Consider the following 11,059-nt stretch of genomic DNA (forward strand, 5'->3'; position numbering starts at 1 on the left):
CTGGATTCGAAAAGCAAGAAATGGGAGGAAGAAATAGTCGTCTTTCTCTTTTTCACCATAGGCGAATTCTGCCGCCACAACGCATGATATTCTTTTTTTTCTTCTTCTTTTGACAGGCGATTGCTCCACGTGCATCTGCATATGTTTACTCCATCCAATACCATACGGAGCGGTGCAAGACATGCTGCGTATAATATTGCGCCAGCTATCACGTTACTGCTTCGCATTAAGGCGGAACTGCACTTTTTATTTATAATTTTTTATTGGTGCTGGAACTGCCCGTACAGGAGTTCTAGCAGAATGGGGTATAAATTAACAGGAAACAGAACATAATGAAACTCAGGAACACGCACACATTACAAAATATGCATAATGCATGTCCTTCAAAATGAAACCAAATATGAGCACGACAAAACAACACACCTGTAAAGCTACGCTGACAATGCAATAAACTGTAATTATTTATTCCAGGAAATGAGACAAAAGCGATAATGAATCTGCTACGAAAATGCTATCACTGTAGTGATGACTAGAATTATCTTATAATATATTTCTGGTCATTCACTGTTCGCTGATTGGGATGGACGTCTATTGCTACGCCGTGTCTCTGATGTGACAAATAAGCGGAGGAAGAACGTCCACTCAATAATGTCAACGTTATAGTGTCCGTAAGTAATACAAAAAAAGAAACGTCATAAGTGGTTCCTTTTAGATAAAGTTCCTTTTGGTTAGCACGTAATAAAGTTCAGTGACATAGCTGTGTGCGTAATTGTTATAAATGAACTGTGTGGCTCCTTTGGCAGCTTTCTCAAGCTGCAGAATATATCAGCTGTTGGCCAAGACTCCCATATATAGTAAGTAAGTACTTTATTTACAGTAAGCAATTTACAAAGCTAACTGCAGGGGCAGAAGCGAAAGGCAGTCAAGCTTGAACAGCGTAGTCTCAGATTGGAAGGTCGATATATTTGCACACGTTGTTTCTATTTCTAACGAAAGCACCATGTTATAACACATATTAGCATAATTATTGTTTCCATAAATGATGACGACTATTTTTGGAGAATGCGATTAGTGGTGCTGATTGTGTGGTTTTCCAGACAAATTTATCACGACAAACTTTTCGTGCAATCGCAGGGCTTTTAACCATTCCTTTAGATATATGCTTTTCTTTGTGGACAGCTTAATTTATCGCGATTTGTAGTAAACCATATTCCCCGTAGTCTAGTTCAATATTCACTGTGTTCTTTTCTATTGAAATGGTGACGGCAGTTTAGTATTTTGGGAATGAAGGCCACCTCACTCAAGAACCTTCAGCTCTAGCTACTGTTCTTTCGGGTAACTGAAAGGCCACGGATATCCACAATTATACAATCATTTTATTCATTCATTCAAAAAAAAAAAACAAGAAAAGGCTTGGAGTACGCTTAAGCTTCGCCTTTAAGAGTGGAATGCGATAGCGTTATTGGACGCCGTTGACGCCGACACCGACACCGTATTCTCTTTGACATGGGGCCCGATCAAAATTTAGTAAGGCTTGGTTTTCAAGATTTCCCTCAATGTTGCTTAGAACCAAAGTAGAGCGAAACACCATCAGAATTGGAGGATGCTTAAGCTTCGCCTTTAAGAGTGGAACGCGATAGCATTCAAGATCCCTGGCTGCTTATCAGGCTTTTATTGCGATAGCAATTATATGGACTCTTCAAGCGGATTTCTGCCGCCGGCGTCGCCGTCGCCGTGAGGTTCTGTATAAAGTCCAAGGGCGATAAAATCATCGCCATGCGCCATATGCGAGAGTAAAAGCGCGCGGGGGACGCGCACTATCACGGAGAGCAAACGCACGGCGGAAAGCAAAAGCGACTTCCGCGCGCGATAGGCCGGGGGGGGGTATGGGAGGGAGGAAGGCGGGGCGACGCTGTGCTGCGGCACCAAATGCGTATCTTGCAACCGGACGCAAGGGGAACTGGCCACTCAATATCCCACGCGAAAGGAGGAAAGCGGGAAGGCAGCGCAGCAGGGAGGGGGGGCAGCTTTTACTCTGCCAACAACTGCGCTTGTACTTTGCCCGGCTGCGGTGGTCGCCCGCACCGTCTCTTAAAAGCGATCTTCACACTGTTCTGACCTTTGAGTGACTGAGTGAAATAACTTTATTAGAGGTCCTTTGTGTTCGCTGTGCATTCGCCGTTCCGTTTCCGTTGAAGCGATAGACAGCATGAACCTTGCACTGCGGTGCTGCGGCGGCTGCGCTTGCTCACGCCAGCGTTTTTACAACGGTTGTCTGCGGTCATTGAGTGTAATCTATTCACTTTTGCTTGTGCGCGCTGACACCACGCTTGTTAATTCAGTTAGTAAGCGAATGTGTCCAAGTTTATGCAGCCGATAAAACTACTATCCCTACTCCGAATAGCTCTCTGCTAATGTGCTATCGCAACTGATGCTTCGCCTTTCGGGCGAAACTGCGACATTTTTTTCTTTTATATTCAAATTACAATCCGACGCTATCACGTCTGTAGGTTGTGGTTCAGTCGTACATTACGATTTTTCTGACGGATTTTACTTTGAGAAATTCAATTTTTGTTCACTAACGCCTTGCACGAGGCGGAGGGCTTGTGTTGTCGGGATGGTTCGGGATGATGTGGTTCGGCATAATTATTTCCGCCAGACGACGATGATTAACGCCGACGCCGAAGTCGACGCCAAAGTCGACACCGATGTCGACGCCGGAATTTCTGCGACACGGAGCCCCTAATACTGTCGCGTTAAATGTGCTGAAGAGATCTGTGAAATTCGCTTCGCTAACATGCATGTAACAATGAAAATTGCACGTGCACGATTTTTTACTGACCGTGCATATATACGCCAAAACACCAGAAGATTAGCCAGAACGCAGGTTAAGTTCAACCTTCTACGCATCCCCCCATATTTGACTGCAAAAAAAGAAAAGTATAATAGTGTTTTTCGTGTGTTCTTTTTCTTGTTCATGGCCTTCGTTATGTGCATTTCGATGTCACAGTGAGTAGCCGGCGTCAATTAAAGGCGGCAACACCCCCCAAAGAGTTTATATTAAAAATAATAATAATAATATGAAATAATACTTTAAAAATATTAGAAAGAAGCAAACCAAGAAAATCATGCGCCATTTTTTTATGCGCTGACTTCGGTGTGAGCCAGATCCGATTATTCAGATGCAGTTCCAAAGAAAAAAAAATCATTCAAATTTATTCCTGGCAGCACGGAAATACTGAGCAGTGTCATATAGTAGTTATGCAGACAAAGTTGCCCCTTGTTTCAACGCAGGTAACGCGTTAAAAGAGTACGCATTCTCAGAGCTGGACACAGCAACAGGCGAACCGCAAACACATGTGGGAGCGCTTCTTTTTCTTCGTGTCACTCGTCTGCCTTTGTCCATTCTTCCCAGAAGAGCCCAAATGCAGACTCTTTCACGTGCTTCACGCGTTTAGAGTGAAACAGCGCGATGTCTAACTGCATGACAGAAACCAAAAGTATCAATGAACATTTGCTTCCTTACGTTTTCTCGATTGTGTGGGAACAGTACGAGGTGTTTTCAAGCGGCTGTATTAAGCAGCATGACAAAACCACTGAATGTGGCTGTCTTAATTTACGGATGACATTTCATCCTGTTGCAACACGAGATAGTCTTATCGTGCCTTAACGAGAGTGCACTGACGCATATGTACTAGAAAAGTAAACGCCCACTCACAGCATAGTAGACGCGGATGGCATCTGAGTCTGCTCTTGCGTTCGTTAGCTATCCTTGAGTGTCGGGTGGTCGAGAGAAGCTTTCCTGCGTCACTCACTTAACGTGTGTGGGCTGGCAAACACAAATGCTGTGAATTGCACCCCAACCAACACGACTTGCGCGTCAGCGGACACGCGGCTTGAGCTCTGTACGCAGCGCAAACAGTTATTCATCCTAAACGCAGCTTAACGAATGCGAGATCCGCACAAAAATTGCGTTTTCTTGGTCTGAAAGAACGTCCACGAAGAGTCAGTAATATTTAAGCACTACATGCTTAATGCACTGATACGTATGACTGACTTCGTAGGGGCTGACGGCAACATGTAGCAGTACAACAGTTCGCGATCATTCCCTTCTCTCCCTTTTACTGCGAATAATACGAGACTATCCACACAGCGCTACCACTTTCTCCTGAAGGGGTGAAACTTGGATACTAAATTGGTCACGCCCGTTGAGTGGTCAGACAGATTTGCAGTCTTGGCGTGCTTAAATACATTGGTGATCATAGTTCACAGAGTTGGCGGCGACCGTTGGCTGCGACCGTGCTGTCAGTGCACTGGTTTGGTGGTTTGGCTTCGTCTCCTGTCACCCAACGTGCAGCCAAAGTTTATTCCGCAAGCGCTCACAAATCCAAGTAGGGTTTTCAGAAGTACTGCCAACTGTGTTTACTGTTAGTACACTCTAAAGTAACCTAATCGCACGAGTCGTTAGCCTATCTTACAGTTTATGGTATAGGTTTCTCATGTCTGTCTCTCAAGATTGAGTGCGCAGCAAGGAGGTGTAGATAAACGAAACAGATAAATGGTATTCAGGCGGTATATTTTTAACGAATAATTTTATTTGTCATTACATTTCTTATACATTATTAGCTCACATGATGCCCCAGTGTTATTCTCACCGGTATCGGGCACTCGCGGTGATAGGTGACAAGCTAATACTAGAAAATAGCACGGATAATTACGAAATACGCCCTCAGAACGGAGCAGGAATGGCCACTCTGCATGTGCTACAAAAATTCAAGAAGATAGGACACAGTTTAAACACGCTAGAGATTAAGGCCAACTGGAATGTTAATCACTGACTCTCATACTGTCACTGATTCCGGCTGATTTCAGTATCCTCAGTCTCGTTATAGCGGTATTTCTGCTACTCCGTGCATTAAAACAGCAGAAAAAAAAAGAAACGCTTTCGGTGGCTGGATTCGAGCCTCGGTACCCGAGAGCAGCAACCCGATACTCTATTAGACCATTACATTTAAACTTTTGTTACACATGCCGAAATACTAATCATACGTAGTCAGCCAACAACAGCTGATGATTCACCCATAATATGATCTTTTGTGCCGTTGTTTTGAATTTGTAAGCTCTGTTACCTGCGAGACCGTAAAAAAGAAAAAAAATATGCCACCCGCACGTCCACCTCTCTCGTGTCAACACCAACAAGCACTTTCAGATGGTTGCCATCTGTTGATCATGATGATGGTTTCCATACTATGGTACATACCGACAACGGGGGAATTGGCCAAGAAGCAGGCGGTACATATCGTGCCAACGCTATCTCTTTGAGATGATCACCACATCTTGATTATGATTATGGTTTCCCTACTATGGTATATGCCCACAACGGGAGACTGGCACATTTAAAATGAATAATATGAAATCAAGAAATACAAGCCTATGTGAAATTTGCCACATTGCGTAGCACTAGTGCGCAAAAGCACATGCGCGCACCAGCTTCCTTCACGCCAAAATCGCACGAGTGAAATTGGCAGTTTTATAGCACTTCATTACTGCTTCGCTAAAGCTTTGCTTCACATAGATTACAACGTCTGCGTTGAATCTGCATAACGTTTTAGTTAATTAAACCATTTGACAATAAAAGCATGTCAGCAATGTTGATCATGTTCCCGCAAGCGTAGTATTTCCTCTGGCACGCAAATACCCTACATCTCGTCCGCAGTTTAGGGAGGTCGGCATGTATACGTATAATAACGATACATTTATGAATAAGAGTGACGCCTTCATTGCTCGTGAAGTTTATTTGCTATTTTGCTTATTTAAAAAATATCACGAAGTTGACCAGATTAGAAGATATCACCTGGACCAAATAGGTACGCAGTATGTCATTCACCTGTGCAGTGAAAGAATCACCTGTTTGTATCAGTATTGTTCAGCCCCTTGTTTCCCTAATTGCGGTCATTTATATTTGCCCTAAAATTACTTTTAAAGGAGTTCCACGTTGGGCTTTTTGATTACTTGTGACTACCAATATAGCCTTATATCCCATTCATAAGCTTTCTTTGCATATGACATTCGCTGCACATGCCTAAATTGAATGTGTTGGCTCTTGTGTGCGCAACGTTCCATAAAGACGCATGGGCGTGATGAAACTCAGCTCTATAGTGCGTTGTGTGTAGTACAGCGCATTAATGTTTTTTTTTTTTTAGTTACGTTTATCGCCAAGGTGGCGTGGAGCAGAGGTAGAACACTCGGCTTCTAATCGGAAGGTCCTAAGTTCGAATCGTGCTCCAGTCGGCTCCATTTTCAGGCATGAAGTCGCGTCTGACACCGGCAAAAAAATATATTACCAAGAAGTAGTCGGGCTATACTAGTCCAGGTGCAACCAAATTAGGAAGGCCCACTAAGCTTCATCAAAGTCACTCCCTCACCAGAACAGGAATTGGCGTCCACGGTGCATTATTCGGCCACTACCTCCCTCATGACTCCTACAATTAACCCATGGCTCTCAGTCCCCAGCGGCTGCAGAGCACCTGAGCAAGGCGGCGGTCAGACCTGCGACGCGGCAGAGGGCGCTAACGATCTCTGGGTCCAGACAGGCCGCCACTGGAAACTGAACCTGGCAACGCTCAACACGCGCACCTTATTGAATGAGGCTACCTTAGCAGTGCTATTTGAATAATTACCAGTAATTGCCTGGGATATTATTGGCCTTAGTGAGGTTAAAAGAACTAGTGAGGCGTATACAGTACTGACTAACGGCCACGTCCTCTGCTACAGAGGTCTTCCAGATAAGAGAGAATTCGGAGTAGGACTTCTAGTCCATAAGGACATAGCGGGCAACATTGTACAGCATTAATGAGTCATTGTAATAAAGCTGAATAAGAGGTATAGCATGAAGGTAGCACAAGCTTTCGCCCCAACCTCCAGTCATGATGATGAAGAAATAGAACAGTTTTATGAAGTTGTTGAATTAGCAATGAGAATGGTGCAAACTCAGTATACTGTAGTCATGGGCGACTTCAATGCAAAAGTGGGGGAAATGCAGGCTGGTGAGCAAGCAATTGGCATCTACGGCATCGATTCTAGAAACGCTAGAGGAGAGATGTTGGTAGAAATTGCGGAAAGGAATAGGCTTCGAATATTCAATGCCTTATCTTCAGGAAGCGCAGCAACAGGAAGTGAACCTGGAAAAGCCCGAATGGAGAAACAAGGAATGAAATAGACTTCATACTCTCTGCCAATCCCAGCATAGTGCAGGATGTAGAAGTGTTAGGTAGGATAAAGTGCAGTGACCATAGGTTAGTGAGGTCTAGGATTTCTCTGAAGTTGAAGAGAGAAAGAGTAACATTCGTCAAGAAGAAACAGGCCAACCTAGACACAGTCAGGGTAAAAGCAGACCAATTCAGACTGGTGCTCGCTAACAAATATGCAGATTTAGAACAAGAAGATGAAGACAACCTAGAGGTAATGAATGAAACCGTAACTACGCTAATCTCGGAAGCAGCAATTGAAGTGGGAAGTAAGGCACCAAGGGAACCAGTTGGTAAGCTTTTCCATGTAACAAAGGACTTAATAAAGAAACGACAAAACATGAAAATAGTAAACTCGAGGGATCAGATAGAATTCACTCAACTTTCAAAACTTAACAGTAAGAAGAAAGTAAGGGATATTCGAAATTATAACGTGGAAACGACTGAGGAAGCAGTAAAATATGGACGCAGCATGAAATCAGTGAGAAGAAAACTTGGCATATGACAAGGCAAGATGGATGCACTGAAAAACAAGCAGGATAATATTTATTTATTTATTTATTTATTTATTTATTTATTTATTTATTTATTTATTTATTTATTTATTTATTTATTTATTTATTTATTTATTTATTTATTTATTTATTTATTTATTTATTTATTTATTTATTTATTTATTTATTTATTTATTCATACCGCAGGCCAACATACTGGCTCATGCAGGAGGGGCAATACAGTTGAAAAGTAATGAAAAAATAGACAAGAAAATAGGAAAATTTAAACAGTGCATAAAAAGGATGCAGCCCATGGCCACGTTACAAAATCAAAATGATTGCCTTAGGACGGTATGTAACTACAAGAAAAAAAACCGCACATTTGAATTTATACGTGCATGAAAAAAGAAAGCTGTGCCAAACAACAATCGGTCACTAAACATAACAAAATACAGGAAATTTCGCATTAAAAAAGAGAAAATAGTTACAAATACTGCTTATGGTTGTGATAATTTATTTGACAAATAGTTTTCTAACTCATTTGTGAAGTACGCTGATTGTAGTACATCAACAGGGAGGAAATTTCCATTCGCTTATGGTACGCGGATAAAAACTAATTATGTGAGATTTTGTTTTAGCAAATATTGGCGTAAGGGAAAAGTTGTGTCTATGTCTTGTTGTTCGAGCATTAGGAGGCATTACATAAGGAGGCAATTGAAGCCCGATTTTTCCATTTATGATATGTAAAAACTGGAGACGACTAACCTTACGTCTGTGTTCTAGTGAAATGATTTTATTTCTAAGCATTATTAGGGACGGGAAATCCTCTCTTTTATATTTTCCAAAGATAAATCTAACAGCATTCATTTGTACACGTTCCAAACTCGTGATGTCCTTCTTGGTATAAGGATCCCATACAACCGCCGCGTATTCAAGTTTCGATCGCACGAATGTGTTATATGCCAAAATTTTGGTGTTTACCGGTGCCTTTTTAAGTTTCCTTTTCAAGAACCATATTTTGCGCAAAGCTGCTGAACATGTAAGGGAAATATGGTCTGACCAGGAGAATCTGTTAGTGAATGTGACGCCTAAGTATTTGTATTTTTCAACATCAGTTATTTTTGTGTCGTTTAGAACATAAGAAAATATACTACGTTCCATTTTACGTGTTACTCGCAGCAAGACTGTTTTATGTACATTTATTTCCATGCCCCAAAGTTTACACCAATCGGAAATTGCAATAACTGACTTCTGCAAGCATGCGTGATCGTTTCGTGAAGCTATTTTTTTAAATACGACACAGTCATCAGCAAATAAATAAATTAATATCATCAGCAATTTCGATGACATAGTAAAAGCAACGGAAGAATTCTATACTGACCTGTACAGATAACAGAGCAGCCAAGCTACTTTCATTCGAAGTAGTGATGAACAGGATACAGAGCCGCCTTCTAGAACTAGCGATGAAGTTAGAAGGGAGTTGCAAGACATTACCAGGCGAAAAGATGCTGGAGAAGATGGAATAACAGTCAATTTAATCAAATATAGAGGAGATATCATGCTTGAAAAGCTTGCGGCCCTTTATACCCAATGCCTCACGACTTTACGTGTACCAGAGACATGGAAGAACGCTACATTATAATAACCCATAAGAAGGGAGACGTTAAAGAATTGGAGAACTATAGACCCATTAGCTTGCTTTCAGTATTCTATAAAATATTCACAAAGATAATTTTCAATAGAATCACGGCAACACTTGACTTCAATAAACCAAGAGAACAGGCTGGCTTCAGGAAGAAGAGATATTCTACGATGGATCATATCCATGTCATCAATCAGGTAATCTAGAAATCTGCGCAGTACTATCAACTTCTCTATATGGCCTTCATAGATTATGAAAAGGCATTTGATTCAGTAGAGATACCAGCAGTCATAGAGACATTGCGTAACCAAGGAGTACAGGAGGCATACGTGAATATCTTGGCAAATATCTGCAAGGACTTCACAGCTACCTTTGTTCTCCACAAGAAAAGTAGAAAGTTACCTATCAAGAAAGGGGTCAGGCAAGGAGACACAATCACTCCGATGTTATTCACTATATGCTTAGAAGTATTCAAGCTCTTGGACTGGGAAGGCTTAGGAGTGAGGATCAACGGCGAATATCTGAGCAACCTTTAGTTTGCAGATGGCATTGTCCTATTCAGCAACAATGGAGACGAATTACAACAAATGATTGAGGACCTTAACCGAGAAAGTGTAAGAGTGGGGTTGAAGATTAATATGCAGAAGACAAAGATAATGTTCAATTGCCTGACAAGGGAACAAGAATTCAGGATCGTCCATCCATAGCCTCCTATATATTTATAGGAGGCTATGGTCCGTCACCCTCTAGAGTCTGTAAAGGAGTACGTTTATCAAGGTCAATTACTCACAGGGGACCCTGATCATGAGAAAGAAACTTATAGAAGAATAAAATTGGGTTGGAGTAAATACGGCAGGCATTACCAAATCCTGACTGGGTGCTTACCATTGTCGTTGAAAAGAAAAGTGTACAATCATTGCATTCTACCGGTGCTAACATATGGGGCAGAAACTTGGAGGTTAACAAAGAATCTCGAGAACAAGTGAAGGACCGCACAAAGAGCGATGGAGCGAAAAATGTGAGGCCTAACGTCAAGAGATAGGAAGAAGCGGCGTGCATCAGAGAGCAAACGGGGATATAGCCGATATTCTAGCTGACATTAAGAGGAAAAAATGGAGCTAGGCAGGCCATGTAATGCGTAGGATGGATAATCGGTGGACCATTAGAGTTACAGAAAGGATACCAAGAGAAGGGAAGCACAGTCGACGACGCAGAAAACTAGGTTGGGTGATGAATTTAAGAAATTTGCAGGCGCACGTTGGAATCGGCTAGCGCAAAACAAGGGTAATTGGAGATCGCAAGGAGAGGCCTTCGTCCTGCAGTGGACATAAATATAGGTTGTTGATGATGATGATGATGATGAATATTACCAAGATGTGTACTCTGCCCCCTTTTATTAAAAATCTAATTGCTTTAGGTTGGCACCGTGGGCGTCTGCTCAGTTGTCTATCTTGTATCTTCAAGCTACGCGTTTAATTAAAGATAACAAGCAGTTACTCGCCCCGGTGGCCCAGTGACCATAGTGCTCTGCTATCGAGTAAGAGGTCCTGGGTTCGACTCCAGGCATCTGTGGCCGCATTTCGACGGGGGCGAAATGCAAGTACGCTGGTGTACTTAGACGTAGGTGCACACTACCGAACCTCAGATAGTAAAATTATACCAGGAGTGTTGTTTTG

This window comes from Dermacentor silvarum, chromosome 10, assembly GCF_013339745.2.
Source record: "Dermacentor silvarum isolate Dsil-2018 chromosome 10, BIME_Dsil_1.4, whole genome shotgun sequence".
Lineage (NCBI taxonomy): Eukaryota > Metazoa > Arthropoda > Arachnida > Ixodida > Ixodidae > Dermacentor > Dermacentor silvarum.